Source organism: Mustela putorius, unplaced genomic scaffold, assembly GCF_011764305.1.
Source record: "Mustela putorius furo isolate JIRA1106 unplaced genomic scaffold, ASM1176430v1.1 tig00000592_pilon_pilon_pilon, whole genome shotgun sequence".
Taxonomy (NCBI): Eukaryota; Metazoa; Chordata; class Mammalia; order Carnivora; family Mustelidae; genus Mustela; species Mustela putorius.
In genome coordinates, this window is record NW_025421426.1 from 7,113,547 (window position 1) to 7,135,882 (window position 22,336).

Consider the following 22,336-nt stretch of genomic DNA (forward strand, 5'->3'; position numbering starts at 1 on the left):
CCAGCACTGCCCGCCCTCTTTCCCTCAGCCCCTGCTCAGCTCCTTCCAGCCTGTTTCTCACTCCCTTTCTTCCCCTTTGTGCACCTGAGCCTAAGACCCCTTCCCAACACCACGACAATTCCACAGCTGCCAAAGACAAGTATTGTGATACGTGACAGAGCACCAATTTCTTAAAGCTTTCTCTCTTTCTCTCAAGCCAAAACATTTTTCAATTCTAATTAAATTTTAAATCGTGGTAAAATATACATAACATAAAATTTACTATTGAACTATTTTTAAGCATACGGTTCAAAGGCATTAAGTACATTCACACTGTTATGGAAACATAACCCCTGTCCACCTGCAGAACACTCTTCATCTTGCAAAGAGGAAACTCTATTCCCATTAAACAACAACTCCCCATTCTCCCCTCCCAGACCCATGGCAACCATCGAGCCATTTTCTGTCCGTATGAGTTTGACGGCTCTGGGTACCTCATACAATATTTGTCCTATTGTGACTGGCTTATTTCACTTAACATCCTGTCCTCAAGGTTCATCTGCATGGTAGCTTGGGTCAGAATTTCCCTCCTTTTTAAGGCATAATTACAGTCCATTACATGGATAGACCACAGCTTGTTTATCCATTCATCTCCTGATGGTCACTTGTTGCCTCCACCTTTCGGCCATCTTGACCAGAGCTGCTATGAACATGGGCGTAAAAGTACCTTTTCCTGTCCCTGCTTTCCATTCTTCAGGGTTATAGCACCAGACGTGGGGTTATCGAGTCACGTAACAATTCTATTTTAATTTTTTGAAGAACCTCCATTCTGTCTTCCACAGTGGCTGCACCATTGTACTTTCCCACCAGTAACACGCACAGGTTCCAGTTTCTCCACAGCCCCGTCAACACTTGTTCTTTTCTGGGTTTTGTTTTTTGTTTTAATAGTGGCCATCTTGGTAGGTGTGCAGTGGTATCTCATGGTGGTCTTGATTAGCATTTCCCTAATGAGTGATGCTGAATCATTTCATGGGCATATTGGCCATTTGGAGATGTGTGTACTTAAGCCTTGGAGCCTCCCTTTCTCATTTCATTCATCCTTTAGTCATCCATCCATCAAATATTTCTTGGGCATCTACTACATGCCAGGTATTGTTCTATGTGTTATAGATACAACAACGACCAAGACAAAGCAAAAACAAAGTGAACAAAATAAAATAAAATAAAATTGAAAGCTGTTAATCTCTTTGTAACATAATTCTTATTTCAGAGGGCTTGTCTCCAGCATGAAATAAAATAATGTCTAAGGCCCCCATCAGAGGTGGGTCACCACGCAGCCCCTCCTGCACCTCTCCTCTCTCTCCCTGTGCCTTCACACTCCCTCCATCCCTTCTACCATCTTCTCCCACCTGGCACCATCCAGCCTCCCCTACCTCTTCCCTTCTCCGTGTGCATTTCAGGACCGGGGGAGTCTCAGAGCTGGAGCTACCTGCCTGTGGAGTCCTGCTGGGGATTTCCATCCCTCCTTCAGCTTTGCTCCTGCAATATAAGAAAACATCTTGAAAACACTCATCAAACATTACTTGTTAGCCCTGCCGTGGAGCTAAGCCCATGGAGAACATCCACGAAGAAATGCCGTCTTCTCGCAATAAAGTCCTTTGTCTGATACATTTATTGTCAATTTTCTGTGACCCAGCATATGGTGAGGCTGGGACAGACAATTCAAATATCTACAATGAAGACAGACGGATGGGAAAGCAGACACTACTGTTTCAGACTCATGCTGAGGAAGAGGCGACTTGGAGGTGGGAGATGTCTGGCTAATGAGTTCGGGGTTGACCCAAGCCTGGAGCAATGGGTGGAATTTAAACTGGAGATGAGTGGACAGGGAGTAAGAACTGGGGAATAAGGCTTATCAGTTGGCCTTCCCTTCTGATAACGAATGATGACTTCCTCCCTGCTATCTGTCACGTACCCTCTGAAGGGCTTTATCTAGATTAACTCGTTTGATCCTCGCAACGACTATTCTAGAAGGTGTTATTAGACCCGTTTTCTAAAGCATGAAACTGACATAACAGGAATCAAGTCATTTTCCCAAAGTCATCATACTGTTGAGTGAATGATGCCAAGTTCAAATCCAGGCCTGGTCTGACTCCATGAGCTAAAACAGTCCCCACTCAACTGAGTCCTCCATACTCAAGGGCAGACACACATACCACCTGTTGGATTCCTAGCCAGGCCTGTCTGGCATGCAGTCACTGTTCAATAAGCACGTGTTGTGTGTTAATAAACATTTGCAAGGAACTTTTCAGTTTATAAAACATTTCACCTCTGTTAGTTCATGTGTCCTCCCTGGAACCCTGGGAGGGAAAAATCAATATTCCATAGAGTAAGAAAATGAGGCATGTCACCAACCAACAAAGTAGCAGAATTGGAGCTTGAACCTCTGTTCAAGAAACTCTGACAATTCCTGATTTGGGGTTGTTGTCTCTACAGGCCAAAGCGTTAGCAGCCTTCTAGGCCAGAGTAGCCACAGCCCTCAGGTAAGAATACAATAAATTGAAAAGGAGACTAATGTTGGGAGAGAAGTTTATCAGGTTCTAGTGCCCAGTGAAAAAAATAAAGCAGAGAGGGAACTTAGAAAGGAAAATGACAGACATCCCCTTAAAGATCTGGGGGGGGAAATCTATCAAGGCAGCAAAAGTCACATGTGCAAAGGTCCTGAGGCAGGAATGAATAAATAAAGCAGAGAGGGAACTTAGAAAGGAAAATGGCAGACAACCCCTTAAAGATCTGGGGGGGGGGGGATCTATCCAAGGCAGCAAAAGTCACATGTGCAAAGGTCCTGAGGCAGGAATGAACTTGATGTGTTCAAGGGTCAGAGAGCATCCCAATTCATCCGGAGTGTTGCAAGCATTTTATGGGGTCCAGGAATATAGAGTTAATGCTAAGGAAGGAGGAGGAATTTTATTCTAGATGCAGTAACCCCTCTGGAGTTCTGATGAGTCTTTTTAAATCTTCCCTCTTGCAATATAGGGAGGATTCACAGGAGAGTACAAAATGGAAGCAACAAGGCTGAGGGACTCAGAGGTCCAGGTTAAAAAATGGTGATGGTTGGGACCAGCATGGACCTGATGGAGACTAAGAGAAGAGAACAATGCAGGACCTATTATGGAGGTAGAGCCATGGGATTTGCTGATGCCTTGGAAGGTGTCAGGAGGAAGGAATGGGAGCAGTCAGGCCTTGACCTTGCATCACGGTCAGCTGGCTAAAACACAGCTTCTGGAAGCTTCTGTCAGTGGAATGGGACGTTGTCTCAGTAGGAGCTGAACACAAGTTGTCTTGTGTCCTTAGGAAGAGATGAACAGGACCCTGATAAATGCCTACCTTCTTCTCCAAGCTTCTCCCTGGGGTTCATTCCATGCGTCATAGGAGGGCATGGGCCTCAGGAGCTGCCAGGTTTTCCACCTCTCTGGACGGGGGCATTCTGCCCTGTCTGCTGCTCTGGACAGAGAAAGGCGGGACAGGGAAAACATGCACAGCTGCCAGCCCCAGCACTTCGTCCATCGGCGGTCTGCTCAGGCCTGTGTGTTCTGGAGCCAAGCAGCCCGTACAGATGGGCTCTGTTAGCTCCAGGCACAGAGGCCCTGATACTGGATCCCTCACCAGCTGGTGATGGACGGTGATCGGAGGTGGGACTCTGCCAGCCTGAAGACTTAGAGGTTTCAGATGCAGCCAGGGGCAGGCATGAGTCCCCGCAGTGCACCTTTCTACTGGCACAGAAACATCTAGAAGGGTCTGGACATTTCTCTACAAGAATTGGGCAGGGGGCTGACCTTGGCTTCAGATACCCCTATCACTCTTCTCTGGGTGTCCACCTGCCAGGATTCCTATAGTCTAGCAGCCCACGCCCCCGTCCCCCACTTTCCTGGGGAGCCAGGCTTTCCCTCTTCATCTAGGCTCCTCACCCCAGCAGGGAAGTGTCCTGTGTCCCTCCCCTAAAATCTTCTGCGTTCTATTTTATCTCATCTCTGACGACACTGTTCTTAGAACTTAGCTAATCTGATAAGAGGATGTGCACGGAAGTGTTAAAAGCTGCATTGGCTGTGTCATCAGTGACTCGGATTCCTGTCCCAGCATCACCCCTAATTAGCTTGGGGAGATTAGAAAGCCCTGGAGAGACGGTAAGGCGTGCTCAGCACCCAACCAAACTCTCTCCTTGGCTCATGCAGAGGGCGGGGAAGAGAGAGGAAAGACCGCTGCTCCCCACCGTGGGATCCACCATGGTTCCGACTCTGTCCCTGTGCTCTGCAACAGTGGATGAAAGAGCATTCTGTGACCTGCCTGGGCAGGGGGATGGCCCTGGATGGGACGCTGGGCACGAGGCGTCCACACAAAGCTGTATGTAGTACAGCATCACAATCACAGCGTTCATCATCGTGGCTGCTGCTGCTGTGGATTACTGACAGGGGCACGGACTCTGGCTGAACACATCCTCTGTTTTCCCTGCAAAGCAGGTGTGTTTCTGACCCTCGATTCCCACGGGAGCACTTTTAGCCACTCTGCAAACTCAAGTGCCCGTTTGAAGCAGGGCCGTCCACACCCATCGTGATAACCATCTCTACCATTCACTGAACACCAGCCGTGGGTCACCCTCTGTGCTGGGCGCTTTAACGTGTATGTCCTGATTTCATCCTCTTTACAGATGGTTGACATTGGTATTTGTCCTTTATCAGGCAGGAAACTTGGGGGCTCGGGTGCTGACCTGAGCCTGCACAGTGGGAAGAGGCCCACGCGGGCAGGACCGCCTCACAGCGCCCTTGACCCCCGCATCAGCATTCTCTCTGTGACCCTTGCTCCTCCTGCTTTGTAGCAAGAATATAGGCCCCAGGAGGCCCAGATTGATTATCTTAAGTTTACAACCCTTCCCTTTAGGTTCTTTTGACTCCTGCTTTGCTGTGTTTGTAAAGGGCTTTTCTCTTGACTGTTTGCAGAGGCTGGAATTGTGGTGTCTCCGCCTCTCACTTCGCGGCCTGGCATGCCCTCCCTTCTCCTCTCCTTTGCTCTCTGTCCTCTCTTCTCTGACCGTCCAAATGATACTCTAAAATCTCCTTTATTCAAGCCACAAAACCTCCAATGCAAAGTGGCTGATGCGGGAAGGCGGCACACTGGCTTCTGTAACCGAGCCTGGCAGTGGAGAAGCCAGTTTCAGGAACAGCTTGACTATGGCGTTCAAAGGATGCGGTCGGGACCTGGTGTTTCTATCTCGTAGCCCTGCTCTCAGATCAATTTCCCCTTGTGGCTGCGGCATATTTCATCTGTTCTCAGATGCAAGGCTTCTGGAAAAAGAAAGAGCATCTCAGTGCCAACACAAGTGTATTCACTCAGCAGTATTTGGAAGCATCGCTTTGCTGCACGTGGTTTTCTAGGTGCGGAGGACACCTGAGAGAATGCAGAGGGACATCCCTGCCCTTCGGGAGCTCACCGGGCAGGCGGGGGACCGACAATACATGGATTTGCAAATAAGTACATGGAAGATGTCAGGGAGTGACTCATGTAATGAAGAAAAGCAGCACAAGGCCAGGAGGTGGAGGAATGGTGGGGTGGTTGCCAACTTAGAGCGGTCGGGAAGACCCCTGGAAGTCACTCTTCAGAGAGGCCTCCATGAAACAAGCTTTGTGTGTCTTGGAGAGAAGAATGTTCCAGGGAGAGGGAGCAACAAGGCAGAGTCCCAGCGAGGGACTGCTGGGTGTGTCCATGCAAGAACCGGAGGTAGAGATGCTGGAGACAAGGGGAAAGGGGGAGGGCTGTGGAGGGGGTAGGAGCCGCATCAGGATGTGGGAGGAGCTTGACTCTCCGTCTGCTGTGAACAGGCAGCCAGTAGAGGCCACAGAGCAGCGGGAGGAGCTCTGATCTGCACCCAAAGAACCCTCTGGCAGCAGGGAGACTCCCGGACTTGGCGGGCCGCATGCTCATTTGGGGATGAGACCCCGGAGCGCCGTGGTGTGAGCTGAGCAGGGGTCGGAAATAGTCCTCCAGAGAATCATCGCACCCTGCCAGCAGGAGGCAGACAAGTCCACTCCAGGCAGTAGAATCGCGTGGTGGGAGGAGCTCTGTGGAGCACGGAACCAACCCGGCGGCCCTCCCCTCTACAGCCCAGAAACATTCCCGGTGCCGGTCCTCCACGGGGTCTCTGAGGCGCACGCTTGGGGCCTATACAAGGGACATGAGGCTGTTCGTGTCCTCCGTGCACACGTCTATGCCTTGTCTTCTCTGATGGATCAGGGGTTGGTGCACAAGTTCCCTGGGCCAAATACAGCCCACACGACCTATTTTTATCCAGCTCTTGAACTATGTTTTTTTTACATTACACACACACACACACACACACACACACGATAAAGACCACACTTGGCCTGCAAAGCCTAAGAGAGTCACTACCGGGCCCCTAGGGAGGACCTTCTGTTCCCTTCATCCCTGCCTGTCTTTCTGGATTGGTTCCAATGGCAACATCTGATTGCATCGCGATGTAATCAGTCCTCTGTGATTATCAGTAAATGCACGATGTTTCAGAGCACTCAGAGAATCTAATCTTGCCATCCACATTTTCATATACAAGAGTCAGAGTAGACGGCTGGTACTGACAATTATGTGGGACATCTGCTGTCTGTCCCCTCACTGCATCTGCTCTGCTTCTTTGAACCACAGCCCCACTGTTTTCATTTGGGGACACCCCCCAACTCTTCTTAGTGCTTGAGTTTGCTGAGGCAACAGCCCAGGTTCCAGAAGGGAGTTTTAAACCCGCACTGGGCCAATAAGCTGAAAATCTGTGATTGCCTTTTAGAAACTTGGCAGAGTAGGGGGTGAGGGGTTGAGAAGATGCCTCTTCCCATTGCCCTTGGAAGGGGGAGGATCTCACCAGACCACTGGGGTGGTTGGGGTGAGCCCAAACAGAGGAAGGTGGAAATGAGAGATAGAGAGAGAGAGAGACTGGGTCTGCTGATGTCAACTGACCCCATTAATGACTATTTGTGTCCCAGCTTCTCTTCTTCCCAGCTCTATGACCTTGGTAGGATAACCATCAGGCCATTTCTGAGAATAAATGGGAATGCTCATAATTATTCTGGGGGTGTCTCAGGCAAGCCAGCATATATGGTCACTCTGGACCGGAGCAAATTTCTTTAGGTCTCATGGTCTCAGGTTCTCCATTGAGGAATATCCGTCCCCAAAGTGATGCTGTGAGGATTAGATTATGTGATATGCATCTTTATAAGACTGCCAGGCCCACCACCAATTACCCAGATGGGCTTGCTACTCTTGCTGTTATTGTTTTCTCATTAATTGTCTGTCCCCGAGCACCTTGAAATTACCTCCCATACTTAGAGAACTTCCTTGCTGGGCCAGTGGTGCTCACTGTGGTGCTGCTCTGCTCTGCAGCCAGAGGTCACTCCCGGTTTTGGAGCTACCAAACCCGATTCTTTTCTCTTCTCTGAGATTGTGTGAGCCATGTGATAGACTTTGATAAGTCCTTTTACACTTACACAAGCTAGATGGATTTTTCCTGTATATAACTAATTCATAACCAGTAAAAGCCCCTAGATCCAACCATGCTTATAATCCTCCCCCACACAGAATTTTCAGTTAAACAAGATAATCATCCTTCAAATTCCATTTAATTTGGATCCTTATCACTCACAGCCAAAGCCTACTAATTAATACACATACATACTTGCTATCAAAATTAGGGCAGGGGGGAGGAAATGTGGAAAAGTAAAAACCACAGTTCTTATATAAAACCTTTAAACTACAATTCCTTAAACATTTGCCTAGCTAGGAAAATGCAAACAAAGCTTCTGGTGTGTTGTGGTCCCTCTTGGCAGGGCTGCAGGAGTAAGCTGAATCCTTCCATGTGTTTTGAGAGGTGATTGTCTCTAGAAAAGACCATCTTTCTTCCCACTGTGAACTTGTGATTCTCCAAAATCTAGAGTACCTTGTGGCCATATAAAAAGGAAAAGAAAACCGCACATTCGGATTACTGTACAACACCCCCGACCCAACTCCCTATAAAAAAGTGAAACCCAAGAAGGTCAGGTTTTCTGAATACAGACCTTTGTGAAAACCCTTGAAAATTTATCTTCTTATCAACACCCTCAAATAATTTATTTGGATATGAATGAGGGTTTCAACCCAAGAGAAAAAAATTATAAACAGCTCTGGAAATAAAATTTCCATTCATGCTCCAAGTTCACGTTTCTGACATTATTTCTATATGCCTGTCAGGGCTGGGAGAAGGAAGAGGGGAAAAAATCTGAGCACTAAGACCAGGACTTTGCTTGTGCTATATTTCTATGGGTAGGCACAGCCACTGATGTCACCTCAGAAGGAGGGGTTCCTGGCACCTGGGATTTGGTTCTGGAATGTCAGCCCAAACCTGGATGAGAGTGGGACCTAGAGGAGTGTCTTGTTTTTAAGAGAAATCTAACTAATGCATTCAAAGACATCGGTTATGTGGGCATGATTTTAAATATCATTTTAAAACATTATACAGTAGAATTTAACTTCAGTGTACATTTCTGTGAATTTTAATGTATCTATGTGTTGCGTAACCACCTCTTGGTAATCAAGATAGAGAGCAGTTCTATCAGCTTTCCCCCACAAAAAAATCCAGCCTCCTGCTATTCCATTATAGTCGCTCCCCTCCCCCACCCCATACATAACTCCTGGCAGCCCCTGTCCTGTTCTCTATCAATATGGTTTTTCTGCTTTTTCAGGAAGTCATATAAATGGAAATGTACAGTATGTAGTTTTTGAGACTGCTTTCTTTCACTCAACATAATGCCTTCCAGATTCAAAGAAGGTGCCACGGATCTCTATAGTTCATTCTCTTATTGTTGAGTTGCCTCCATCACATGGATGAACCCCAGACGAGTCCACCATTTGCCCTCTAAAGGTCACTTCCATTGCTCTCGTGTTTTTGCAATCATGGATGGAGCTGTTATGAACATGTGTGTCCAGGTTTTGGTGTGAATATAAGTTTCCTTTCCTCTAGGGTGAATACCCAGCAATGCGAGCCTAGGGCCATCTGGTAAGAAACTGAAAAATAGTTTTCCAGAGTGACCATACCGTGTGGTGTTCCTAAAAGTCACGTGTGAGCTCTCATTCTGCCTCACACTCTCCTGCGCTGCTGCTGTCCAGGCTCTGTTACAGCCTTTCTTGGACATTTGCGACACTGTCTCACTGTCCCGTTGTGGTTGTCCTTGGCATTTCCCTGATGCCTAAAGACAGAGAAAAATCTCATCACGTGGGCATTTGCCTCCCCTAGATCCTCTTTACAAAGAGTCTGTTCAAGTCTTCGCTGATTCCTTAATTGGGCTTTTTGTTTTCTTACTGAGTTTCAAGAATCTGTTACATATTCTGGATAAGTGATTTGCAAATATATATTCTGATCTGCAATTTGCATATATTTTCTCCCAATAACAGATCCAATTTAGCAGTCTTTCCACAGCCTTTTAACTTTTAATTTTTATAGAGTCAATTTTATTCATCTTTTTCTTTTATGGGTTATGCTGTTGGTATCAAGTCTAGAAACTTTTCCCAACCTCAGGTCACAAAACTATTTTCCTATTCTTGGCTTTGATTCCATTTTTCCGTTTGTTTCATGTGTGTCCATGATTGTGTATTGGGGGATTTTTTTTATCATGGCTACTTTAAGGCCTTTGTCTGAAAATTTTAGTATCTGTGTTACTTCCTGTTGGTGTCTATGAACTGTCTCTTCCACAAGTGGTGACATTTCCCTGGCTCTTTATAGATCAAGCAATTTTAGATTTTATCCTGGACACTTTGTCTATTACGTCATGAGACTCAGAGTCTTGTTCAAATCCTGAGCACCACAATGTTGCTTAAGAGTTTGGGTATGAGAGGGGTGCCTGGGTGGCTCAGTCTGTTAAGGGTCTCTGTTCAGCTCAGGTCATGATCCAAAAATCCTGGGATCGAGTCCCTCATCAGACTTCTTGTTCAGCGGGGATCCTGCTTCTCTCTCTGCCTGCTGTTCCCCCTGCTTATGCTACCTTTCTCCTTTTCTCTCTGTCTGACAAATAAATAAATAAAATCTTAAAAAAAAAAAAAGTTTGGGTATGAAAGACTTGAGAAAAGAAGGCGAGGGGGATGGAGACATTCACACTCTCTCAGAGTGTTGGCATGTCCCTTTAGAGAACAAGGCTAGGAGGCTCCTCTGGGCTCCTCCTCTGGGCTCCTCTGGGCTCTCTCCAACTCTGTCCTAGCACCTGTGTCTGGGTTTGGGGATCGGGCCACTTGATACCAGAAGTGGAAATCTGCTCACCACCAGTTTGGAGACTTCAAATTCCAGTCTTCCCCAATCTATCTACAATGATTTCCTCGTCAGAGTCCTTCATTCACGGCTCTGTGCAATCTTCCCAGTCTCTATAGATTTATTCAGTGGGAAAGACAAAGAAAACTGCTTCTCTTACCTAGAGCCAGTAGGGCCAACATCATTTTTTTAAGACTGACCTACTGGGGCACCTGGGTGGCTCAGTCGGTTAAGCACTGACTCTTGACCTCAGCTCAGGTCTCGATCTCACGGTCAAGAGTTCAAGCCCCGTGTTGGGCTCCACACTGGGTGTGGAGTCTACTTTGAAAAAAAAGATGAAGAGCGATCCATCCATTCATTCCACATGTTTATTACAATTGTCCTTGTGTCACGGTCCCGTATATACTTGCCCCTGGTACCACGGATGTGAGCTTCTCCAGCTCCGGTTTCTGGTTTCATTCATCCCTGAGTCTGGCTTGGTTGTGGTTTGGTTTGGCTTGGGCTGGTGCCTTGACAGAAAAGGGCAGAGGGAGCATGCTTCATAGCAAGTCTAATACAGGATCTTAAGTGACTCCATTTCTCTGTTCGTCCGTGCTTCCTGTAACGTTGGCTTCATCTCTGGACGGCACCTTTTACCCATTCTGGCCTCTCATCTTGAGGACTACGGAATAGTTCCCAGGTGTCTAGGACACAGGTCTTCTTTAATTGTGAAGCACAAACTAGGGAGAGAGCAGGGGTCTCATAGTATCTCCTGTGTCTGCCTTAAGTTTTTTCTTTTCGCTAGCCCATATTGGGCTATATGTCTATTCCTAAGCCATCATCAAAGCCAGAATGGGGAGAGTGTGAAGCTTGACAGAAGCTTCCATGAGCTCCCCTATGTATCTGAGCGTGGAATCAGTCCCGCCCAATACTTGTGCCTGGGAATACAGGAGGCGTGATTTTCCCAAAGGAAAATCAGAGTGTAAACAATGGGGGAAAGGCCAGGTGGGTAGATAGATGCAATGGAGCTAAAACATGTAAATTAATTTTGAATGCAAACATCAGAAGTGGTAACTCATCCTTACATAATTATTTCAAATGGCTTGTTGTTCATGTAAGCAATTATGTCCAGAGGTTCAAACATCAGGAGTGGCTTGATTACGATCCCTCTACATTTATCTTTCATTTTCTGCGAGGCACCCTTCTCCTCCTCCTCCTCAGCCTCACTTCCCAAGATGGCCCAGCCATTCCAGGATTCAAATTACCAACGCCTCCACCTCCAGAGGACGGTTCCAAGGAAAACATGAGTTCCGCACTGAGTGGGCCAAGCCGTATCTAGGAAAACATTGCACATTGATGGGCTTACACCTGGTTTTTCAGAAACAATCGTGTGGCCCAAAAGATGGAATTACTTTGGTTTTCTTAGGATATTCAGGGCCTACCGCTGTAGTTGGGCATGAGGTCCGTTTTTCTGAGAGACATGAGGTAACTAGAAGGAGGGAGCGCGTCCCCTGAGGGCACTGCCGGAAGGAACATGGGCAGTTAGAGCCTGGATGGGCATGAAAAATACCTACACATACCAGGGCACCTGGGTGGCTCAGTAGGTTAAACACCTGACTCTTGATTTTGGCTCTGGTCATGGTGTCAGGGTCGTGGGATCGAGCCCCATGTCGGGCTCCCCACTCAGCTCTGAGTCTGCTTGAGATCCTCCCTCTCCCTCTCCCTCTACCCCTTACCCTGGCTCGTATGTACACAGTCTCTTTCTGTCTCTCTGAAATAAATAAATAAAACTTTAAAAAAAATGCTGAGAAAAACTACCAGACATAGAATCATGTCCTTTTAAAGCAGAGAATGGGTCTCCTTCATTTTGAATTTCCACAATATTCAGTCAATGGCACTGAGTAGGTACTCTTGATCAATTTCAGAGGACTGGACTAATGAGTTTAAACCACCAGGCTCTAGGAAATAAAATTCTAATCACATTTAAAAATAGGATTCACAGCCCTAGGGCTAATTCCCATTGTAGGCACTATAATGGAGAGACACGCTTTGTTATAGCTGTGTCTCTGAAAACCTGTCAAAATATTTTGAAGTTAGGTAATAATTTGGTATCTATTAAGATTCTATCTTCAAAAGTCTTTTTTCAGTGAACACAGAGCATTGAGGACAAGGCAAAACCAATGTCAAAACATTCATTTTATATCGTTTTATCTTGGCTTCTAGGCTAAAAGCTGTAATAAATTGACACATGTCACAAAACTCAAAACTCAGACAGTTCTTAGGAAGGGAACCATGATCACTGAACACCCAGGCATGGTGAGTAATTCTGAAAGTCAATCCTGGAGGAGCTCTAGGAAGATAAAAACTCTCCCACACTCCTGGGCAAGGTGAGATTTGGACAGAGTCCTGGGGGTCACTAAGCGGTTCCTAAAAGTCAGGGACGGTGTTGCGGGGCAGAGGGGGAAAGTGAAGCAACCACTGCAAAGGTTTAGAGCCAAGAAAAGGGAGGGGATGCCGTGCTAGGGGTCCCTGAGACCCCCTCCCCCGTCTTCTGGGAGGATCTACGGGACTCAGCATATGGTTGTGTTCATGGCTCTGATTTATTCCAACATAAAGAAACAAAACAAATCATTAGGGAGAAGGCACCTGGTTTTCCAGAGGAAACCAGAGCCACTTTCCAAGGGTCTCTCTCCCTGGAGTCACACAAGACTCCCTTCATTCCTCCAGCAACGAGTTGTGACAACACATGTGAAACATTATCCACCAGGGAAGCTCATCAGAGAGCTGGGGCCTGAAATTTTTACCGGTGGCTCGTCATGGGACAGCCTCTGCCTGGCACCTGCCAAGATGCCAGGCTCCCAGAAGGAGAGCAGGTGTTCAGCAGAAACTATATTGTTTTGTATAAACAGTTTAGGCTCAGGGAGCCTCTCTTATGAGTCAGGGTGTTGGGAACCCTCCACAGATCCCAGTTCCCAGATACCAGCCAAGGGCCAACACTCTCAGCCCAGCCTTTCAAACCCCCCCCCCCCACCTCAGGCCTGCTACGCTGACTCCCTTCTGCACAGACATTCCAAAACTCACCCTTCAGGTCAAGGCTCTTCACGCCTCTAATTGCGGGGACTTAGCATAATAATAAATGACAGCTGAGCGCCCCCCCCCCCCCAACCCTGTGCCAATGATTGGGTGAGCTCTTGCCTCAGTTTCTTTTTTCTGAAAAGTGGCTGATCTAAGTAACTCTGGCCAGAGGTGAGAACACCTGCTCCCCTCAGGGGAGATGATGAGTATCCCCTCCCTGCACCCCCCTCCTCCACAGCCTCTGATGGAATGCAGTGGGGGAGGGAGGCAGGGGAGCCTGTACAGGCACGGACAGGATTCCTCTCCACTCACCCCACCCCATTCTGGCCTCACAGAGCCTCAGGCCACTGAACAGAGCGGGAGAAATGGGCCAGGTAACAGGTGGATTTACACCCTGCCTTTCAAACACTTTGAGAATGAGCACCTGCATGACTTCATTTCTTTCATGAAGATCAGGAGACAGCCCAGACGCACAGGGATACAGGAGTCGCTCTAGAACCATGCTCGGTACCCAGGGTGACCGGAAAGCGTTTGCAGAAGAAACAAGTGCATCAGTAAGTGAATGCCAGGATGAATGAAACTTGATGGTGAGTGGAGAAATGTTTTGAAAATGACTTCCCTTGGGTTTAGCAGAGCAGAATTTACTAACTCAGTCAGTTGTCAGCTGTGGCCAGCTCAACTCTGTGGTTACAAGAAGCTCTTACTCCTGCACTCATGGGCCCACAGGGCCACAGCCCCATGGCTGATCTGGACTGGACTCCACCAGACTTGACGCCATCTGGGACTCATGTCGCCTCCACGCTTATCCTTCCCAGTGTGATCAGAAAGGGGCCACTCTTCCCGTGGCCGATCCCTGAGAACCAGAGCAGGATGAATTGTGGGAGCACATCGATGTCTTTGCTCTTGTCACTTCCACTGATGTGAAATTGATCATAGCAAATCACAGAGCCAAATCCCTGTCAAAGGGGTGTGAAGCCCTGTCCGTCCGCCCACAAAGAGAAGGAAAGAGGGTGACTATCTGCTGAACCATAATCCTAGCTTCCCATGAGCCACAGCCTTACACTTACTGATAAATATGTATACACACACACATAAATGCTAGAATCAAAACACCCTCCTGAAGGGAAAAATTAGAGTGGCCACTAATGCAAGCACAGTCCACTGCCACGTGCCAGCGATCTCAAATTCCAGAAGCACCAAGGATAACAGACAATGGCCCTCAGGGAGCTTCTCGCCAATTTTTGGGGTGGGGGAGGGGAGACCATCGCTCCTTTAACAGGTGGATCCAGCCCACACCTTAACCCCAATTCCAACTTACAGGACAGCTGCCGTCCTGGCCTGGGGACCCCGGATCTCTTTACATGTTATCATAGATCTGTTGCCTGCCACCACACTAAAGAACTCTCCATGGGTTGTCTGGAATTCCTAAATCAGCCCCGCAGAGAGCTTGGCAGATACACCGGGCAGGCTCCCCATTGGGGATGATTGATGCCAGACTCAAGGCAATCATAGGGTCCTGGCTTTGTGAATCTAGGTCCCACCATGTACATCAGCTCAAGAGAGACATCCGCTTCCCCCCAACAGGTGAGGCCAGTGGTGGATGTGTTTGGGCTGCAGCAAAGGATGGAAGGTGCTGGAAACACATCGGATTCTCCTGTATCACATGGCATTCATGAAAAAGCACCCGCCAGCCTTCTTTAATATCTATTTGGCCCCCAACCGTGTCCTTACCTTTCTAGAGTGGAGAGGACAGAGATGGACAGCCAGGTGCTAGATGGGCCTACATCCCATTGGGGTACCCAGACCCCTGGGGGACGGACGTGAAGATTTTCTAAGGTTTCATAAGCAGGGACACGATAAGAGCATCCATTTCCAGACCCTCCTCTGACATGTGACCTGTTTGGCATTTCCTCCTTCACACTCCTTCTTCCACTGTATAAAAAATGGGCTTCTCAGTCAAGGTACCAACATAAAACGGACAGCACGCTCAGAGTGCGTAACCCCAGGAGAGTTTAAGAGAGGAAATGTTTATAAAGGGGTGGGTGGGGCACAGGAAACAGCAAAGGGTAATGCAGCCTCTCTGGGCTCATGAGGGCTGAGCAGGGTGAGGGGACGGAGAAGTTTCTAGAACCTGACAGGGGAAGCTGTGTAAAATGGGAAGGAGCTACAGCCTTCTGGAGCAGGTACAGCCACCATGAGTCCCCCAGTCCCCCTCCATCCCACAGATGAGTCCTGGGAACACGTGCCCAGCATTACCCTCCTCTCTTCCCTGCCACCCCCAGCCAGGACCTCCCACAGGCCAAATCCAACCTGAAGCCATCCATAAGGAGAAGGGTGAACAACAAAAGCCGTCCCCCCTGAACAGGGATCCCCCATCCTGAACTTAGAAAGGTGCCCTCCCCTGCCGCTGAGAGTGCTTCAGGGCACCAAACAAAGGCATATTTGGAAATCTCACCTCAGCGATCAGAACACAAATGTGGCTGATAACTGGGTACTGCACCTGGTTTAGAACCAGGAACCATCCCCTTGCACGAGGCAGCGTGTGTTCAAGTCTCCATTGTCACTGAGGTGGAAGACGAGCCCAGTACCAATGTCAGCTTGTGAATTACCAAAAAGCGCTGTGTTGTTTCTGGCATAGAACTTGAAAGGAGCCCAAGCCATGGAACTGCACAGAGCAGAAGCCTTCCTTCCATTCCCATCTGTTTGTTTACAGACACAGTGTCTCAACGCTGACGCCCACAAAAACAAAATGGTGTGAACACGATTCCTGCTGACACCTGCCTCTTTCAAATCCCAAGACTTATTCATAAATGCAGTCACGGGGAAAAACAGTCCCGCCTAGCACAGTAAGTGAAGTATCTCTCAGAGTGTCTTACCTTTTTAGGATTAATCATTCTTTATCACGAGCTATGACGTATTTATACCGTTCTGATCAATGGCATTCTACAAAGACCCGTAATGATAATTGAATTAAAAATAACTTGTTTTAAAATTTAAAGACTTGTAGTCAACGAAAATGTTTAAAATTTAAATTTCAAATCACGAAACTTTTTGTCACAGTCAGTGATGTATAATAGTCATTAATAAAGCACTTCTACGAATAAAAATATGATACATTAAGACCAGATTTCTGCCAGGGAAGTAAACTTCAGCAAAAAAAAAAAAAGAACAACACGGAATTTCTCACAATGGAAGTGAAGCTTGTACATGATTTTCTTTCAAATCCACAATGACAGATAGCAAACACAATGGTTTTGGGCTTCAATGGCACATACTTTGAAAGTGGTATAACAGCTCCTTTTTAAAATATCAATATTTACAGCATGCCACAAATTATATCCCTATATTAATTTTACTTATTTATTATATTTATTCATATGTACAACATATAAAATGTATGTAAAATAAATACATATTCTATTTCAATAATGTATAATACATACTTATATATTAACATAAGATATAATTTCTATAATTATATCCAAATACATGTTGAAACCTATGATAAAACATTTAGCCAAGAGCTTAAAGAATTGCGAGTGCAGACATGATTTTCAAAGCCGGAGGAGACACAAGGATGTGAATCCGCAGAATACAGCAGGGGTCAGACATCTTGCAGGGGACTGGTCTACCCAATGTAATCTGGGAAACAAAGAGGGAAATGAGTTAAATCCCTACATGATGTCATGGGGCAGCTACATCCAGGACCCTACAACAAGGTGACAGTGAGGAAGACAGGTTGCTGTGGACCAAGATGATTACAGCAGCTGTTCCAGAGGAGCAGAGACTAACCCAGGCTTTGAGGGAGGGTTCAGGTTCACCTAGGTACATGGAGGAGACACATGGAAGTTTGGAAAAAGGCAATTGGTAGGCTTATGGCCCCGGATCTTCTCATCTGCGATCAGATCAACCTGTTGACACCAACCCCTCTCCACCATAACCACCCCACTGCAACAGCAGCAACAACAGTATTACTTGTGTATTTGTTGAACACTATTTCTAGGTACTGTCTGAGATACGAAGACACAGGGACATACGTGGTAGGATTCTGGCACCTGTTCTTAGCCACAATCCCATGCTGCTTCTCTTCTGTCTGTCTGGGTATGATTCACACAGCCATTCCTTCGTTTATTTCATTCAGCACCTAACTGTTGCGAGTGAACTGTGTGCTGTGTACTCTACATCTATGTGTCAAGATACCTGAACCGTGGGTAAGCTCTCCCTGCACTGATTGCCTTGGAGAATCTCACTCTGGTGTGGTTCAGTTCTCTGATGGAAGGACAACACCCCTTTCCAAGCCTTGGAGGAGAACCCTGCTTTCTCTGCTCTCCTTCCCCTGATTCCCCAGCCTCGGTGTCCAGTTTGAAATCCCACCTGTCCCAGCCAGTCTCTGAGGGCCCATCTCTCTCTGAACCCCAACGTTTCATACAGCCCATCCCACCACCTGCCCCACAGCCCACAGAGCTTCACATCATGCTTCCGATCAGAGCATACACTAGGCCACCCCCGACCCTCTGACTCTGTCCAAGACTTCTGGATCAGTGGCCCTGCTAAGATGAGAGTTGAGATTTCATCCAGCTATGCATTTCTCCCCAATGGACAGTACCTGAAACAAGAGAAAAATGTTTTTCTCATATAGATATGGATGATCTAGGGCCAGCACAGTAGCTCTGAGGACATCAAGGCCCCAGGGCCCTCTGTTGTGCTCCTCAGCCTACATCTTCTCACTCGTGAACCCAGGTCCTGCTCTGGGCTGGACCTCCAAGTCCCAGCAGAAGCAGGGCAGAGGGACGGAGGGAGGGAATGCTCTCTCTCTTTAAGATCATTCTCAGAACTGGAACACAGCACTGAGGCTTTTATTCCACGAACTAGAACTTCATGGCCACACCTCCCAGCAAGCCTGAATGGGAAATCTAGTTCTTATTCCCCATGATCATGTGCCAGGCAGAACATCTGGGCTTCCAAAAATAAAGGAAGCACAGATAGTGGAGAAGAGCCACCAAAGAGCCATAGCCTCTTTGCCTGACCTTGACCCATTTCTCCAGCCCAGCCTCCACCCTCCGGTCCCACAGATCTCAAGGACCAGGGCACAGTTTCTCTGTCTGTAACCTACCCCTCCTCCCACCCCCCACCCCAGGAAAATTTTTATTATTAAGTAATATCAATTATCATTTCCCAGGGACATGTTCCTCTGACTCATAATGTTTAGCATTTGGGAACACATGTTCATAGATGGCTTTCCATTGATTTACAATACAATTCTCCCATTTTGAAGCAAGAAATGTTTTCTGCTTATAGCCAACAATACTGAATGACACGCTTAAACATTTGTTAGGAGCATAGGTCTCATGTTCCATGTTCTTCCAGCAAAGAAAAAGGGAGACATGAAAACTTTGGTGGGGGGGGTTCTGTTTATTACCTCAACCCCAAGGTTGAGATGGTTTCACAGATTTGCTTTCCTATGTTCAGCCACATCAAATTGTACACATTAAGTATATGCATTTGTTTGTATATCAATGGCACCTCGACAAAGCTGCTTAATGATAAATAAATGAGAATCTTTTCCTGCTGGTTAGTTTGTTGGCCATCTGTGGAAGTGAGCAGGAGCCCCTGGGGAGTGGTTACACGGCAGCCAAGGGCTGTGCAGACATGGACAGGGTGTGCCCTTCCAATGGACCAGCACGTCTTCCGGGGCTCTCATTTCCTAGCACTGGAATCCCCTCCAGCTCTTTAACTGGAAAAGGAATTTGGTAAAGGGTATCGGGAGCCCACAGACCCTCTGGGAGGAGCACAGATCAGGCATCAGGTGCCATCCCATGGCGAAACGACAATTCCCCTAAAGGCAGAAAAGCAATGCCTTGGAGGCAACCAAAGAAATGTTGAATTTAAAGAAAAAACTATTTAAAGGAAATAAAAGGAGTCCAGTGGGTGGCCTCTGAGTTAGCTCAAATGTCACTCCTGGAGTCCATTTGGGGGTGCCAGGAAGCTCAAGGTATCCATGATCCCAAATGTTTAGTTAAAGAAATAGCTTCAGTATCCAAACTGCCCGACTGTTAGGTCAACCATGCTTTTATTCTGATCACAAGTTCCTTCCAACTTTCTAAAGCTTGTTAAGCTGATCTGTAAGAAGGAGCCAAGAAATTATCATGACCTGGGGTTAGTATATTCCTTCAAGTCACCACATATCTTGTTTACTCTTAGCTTATGTACATTTTGCCTTCCAAGGAAAACTAACATGGGTTCCTTGGGGGCATTTTTTTTTTCCCTTTTCTCGACTGTGTTTAAATAAACTATTGATTTAGTTTTCAACGTAATTTAAGGGGTGATACAGCTCCGATTTGATAACTACCACCTTAATACATTCAGAGTAAACAAATTTTAGGGTTTCAATAGTTATTTTTGTCATCCGAATCGACTCCATGATGACTGGCCCCCAGGAGAGGACTGTGGAGGCTGTACGGTTATGAAGCTGAGGTGACATTAATGACTCAGAGACCAATGACCCAGAGAAAAATTGGTATCAAAGGCTGGAAAGGCTCTTTCCGGAGACGTGTGTTCTTCAAGTGTAAATTAACACTGAATTTGTTGGGGGCAAAGCCAAATGGGAATACGATTTTGAGAATGCAAAGGAATTGATTCTAATTAGGTCAAAAGTGTCTGTCAAGTGTCTTTGCAGAGTGGAGAGCGTTCATTGCAAAGAAAAGTAACACTCATCTTCAAAGAGGCACATTCTATCTCTAGGAGACATTGAGTTGCAAGTGACAGAAAACCACATCTATGTGATTTGCGCAAAGGGAAGGAAAGAAATTAGTGGCTCAAGCCAAGATAAGGCCAGTGATGAGCTGGCTCTGGGCATACTAAAACCAGGGACTTTGACTCTCTTTAGCTGTCCGCGCTGGCATGGTTTCATTTGACTTGATAGTCAGGGAGATTCCCTCCCGGTGAGGAACCTCCAGTCTTTTGACTTTTACCTCCTTCTGTCCCAGGACCGTCTGCATTGGCCTCCCACGCAGGCCCAGGGTGAGCTCTGATTGGCTGTCACTGCAGTCACATGCTATTCCTCAGCCAATCGCCGTGGTGAGAAGTGCGCCATGCCTGGTTGGCCAGCCTGGGGTCCCATGGCCACCCCTGGAGCTGGCCCTACCCTGGCAGAGCCTCGGTCCCCCCAGCGAGCTCCCGCACGGAGACAGCTACCCCCCCTCATGTCCACCAGATAGTTTGTCCTCCAGAGTCAGCCCAGAGCCCTCGTGCTCCTGGGCCTGTCTCGGTCATTGGTCCCCGGACCTCAATCCTCAGGACCTCTGCCCCCCACCACGGCCACCTGCCTCCTGCCCGAGCCTCTGCTTCCAGAACGCAGCTTCGGCCCAGACGCCTCCCTTTCTCCGCTCTTCCTCCGCTCCTGCCCCCCCAGGAGTGTCCCGCGGGCCCTCTTACCACCCCCACTCGCCCTCCTTTGTCCGTCCGTCCCTTGCGTCTGGGTCCCCCCGGCTCCTCGTGCACGTGTCCCCCCCGACGTCAGACGCCACAGGACAGCGGGCGGCTGGGCCAGAACCGCGCGTGCAGCACAGCCTCGTCTCCTGCTCTGGGGAGGAAATGCCAAGCTGGCCCCCGCTCCATAAATCACGCTGCCGCCTCGGGCGGAAAGCAGTAAAGCTCTGACCCAATCAAAGACTTTATGGGAATGGAACAAAATGGTGACTCACATATATTGATGTATTGTGTATGTGTAATTACGGAATAAAATGGAAGGTTACTGTTTCAGCCGGCTCACAGATTTCTACCAGCGCTGAAAGGATCATCCCATGATGCTACTTAACGTGAAACCGACACAGCACACACAAATAAGGCTTTATATTTTCTAAGGGTAAATGACATCATCGTCATTATAGCTAACATTTTTTTGTTTACTGTCACATTTAATTCTCTTAACAATGCGGTGAGCAAAGCAGGGTGTCTGGGTTTGTCTCACAAACCAGGAAACGGAGATGAGGTGAAATTGACTGACTTGCCCACAGTCACAGGAAGTCAGTGGTGAAGTCAGGCATCCGGGAGAACTGAAGTTAGGGACAGTCACTTGGCTGACTCTGGCCAGAGACCTGGGAGAAGCATCGGTGTCACCTTGGGGTTGATGCCCAAAAGATCCAGGGCTGCTTTCTCTGGTTTTCTTCCCTTTTCTGAATTCTAGGCTGTAGAAGAACTACCATGATAGGCATGTAAGTGAGAGCACTGTGAGGTGGAGCCCTCCAACACCTTGAGATGGGCCCGGATTTGAGCAAGAAGTAAATGTGTTGCTGTAAAGCCACAGAGATTTGGGCTAGTAAACTAAGGCATTAACCCAAACAAACAAACTAAGGCTTTTTAGATATCTGTGTGTTCTTAATGGCTAGTGGCTAAGGGTTAAGACTTTATTTTACATCTAAAGAAATTTGGTTGCAAATCATTGTTTGAAAGGGTATACAGATTGATGATCATGGTTCTAATCTTTTAATTCTTGTGGTACTTTTTTAAGACAAAATACACAGCCATGACTCCGTAGATAGAAGTAGTTACTATAAGTTAATTTCTTGGTTGTTCATTTCAAAAATAGTATTCTTTTATTATCAAAGGCTCTTATAGTACTTACTCTGTGCCAAGCCCTATTCTAATATTAGCTCCCTTAAACTTGACAGTAGCCCTCTGACTAAAGTAATACTATTTTCCCTGAAGTTTCCCATAGCTCATAAGTAGGGGAGCTGGATTGACCTCAGGTGGTCTGGTTCCAGACATGGACCTTTGACATCTGTGTTCTTAGTTCTGTCCCTACTGCGGGGACCTAGAGCAGGGTGTGGCACAACAGACCTTCAGTAAACTTGTTGACTGTATGAGTGACCGATGAATGCACAAATGAGTTCCACTTCACAGACTCCCATTATTTATATTATTTCATTTGAAAACCACAGCAATCCATCACCAGATTAGTTTCTCCATGTCACAGGA

At 47.2% G+C, this 22,336-nt stretch overlaps 1 long non-coding RNA gene across 2 annotated transcripts; it reads right to left on the reverse strand.

The window, feature by feature from the left end:
• Positions 1 to 200: 200 nt before the first annotated feature.
• LOC106005262 lies at positions 201 to 15,351 on the reverse strand. Of its 2 annotated transcripts, XR_006607356.1 has the most exons (4): positions 15,092 to 15,351; positions 3,367 to 5,318; positions 1,413 to 1,518; positions 201 to 1,136 (listed from the first exon to the last, which is right to left on the reverse strand). It is a non-coding gene; the product is annotated as an uncharacterized LOC106005262 (long non-coding RNA). The 2 variants fall into 2 exon arrangements; XR_001178500.2 differs by having other exon boundaries at positions 201 to 1,518.
• Between the last annotated feature and the right edge of the window lie 6,985 nt (positions 15,352 to 22,336).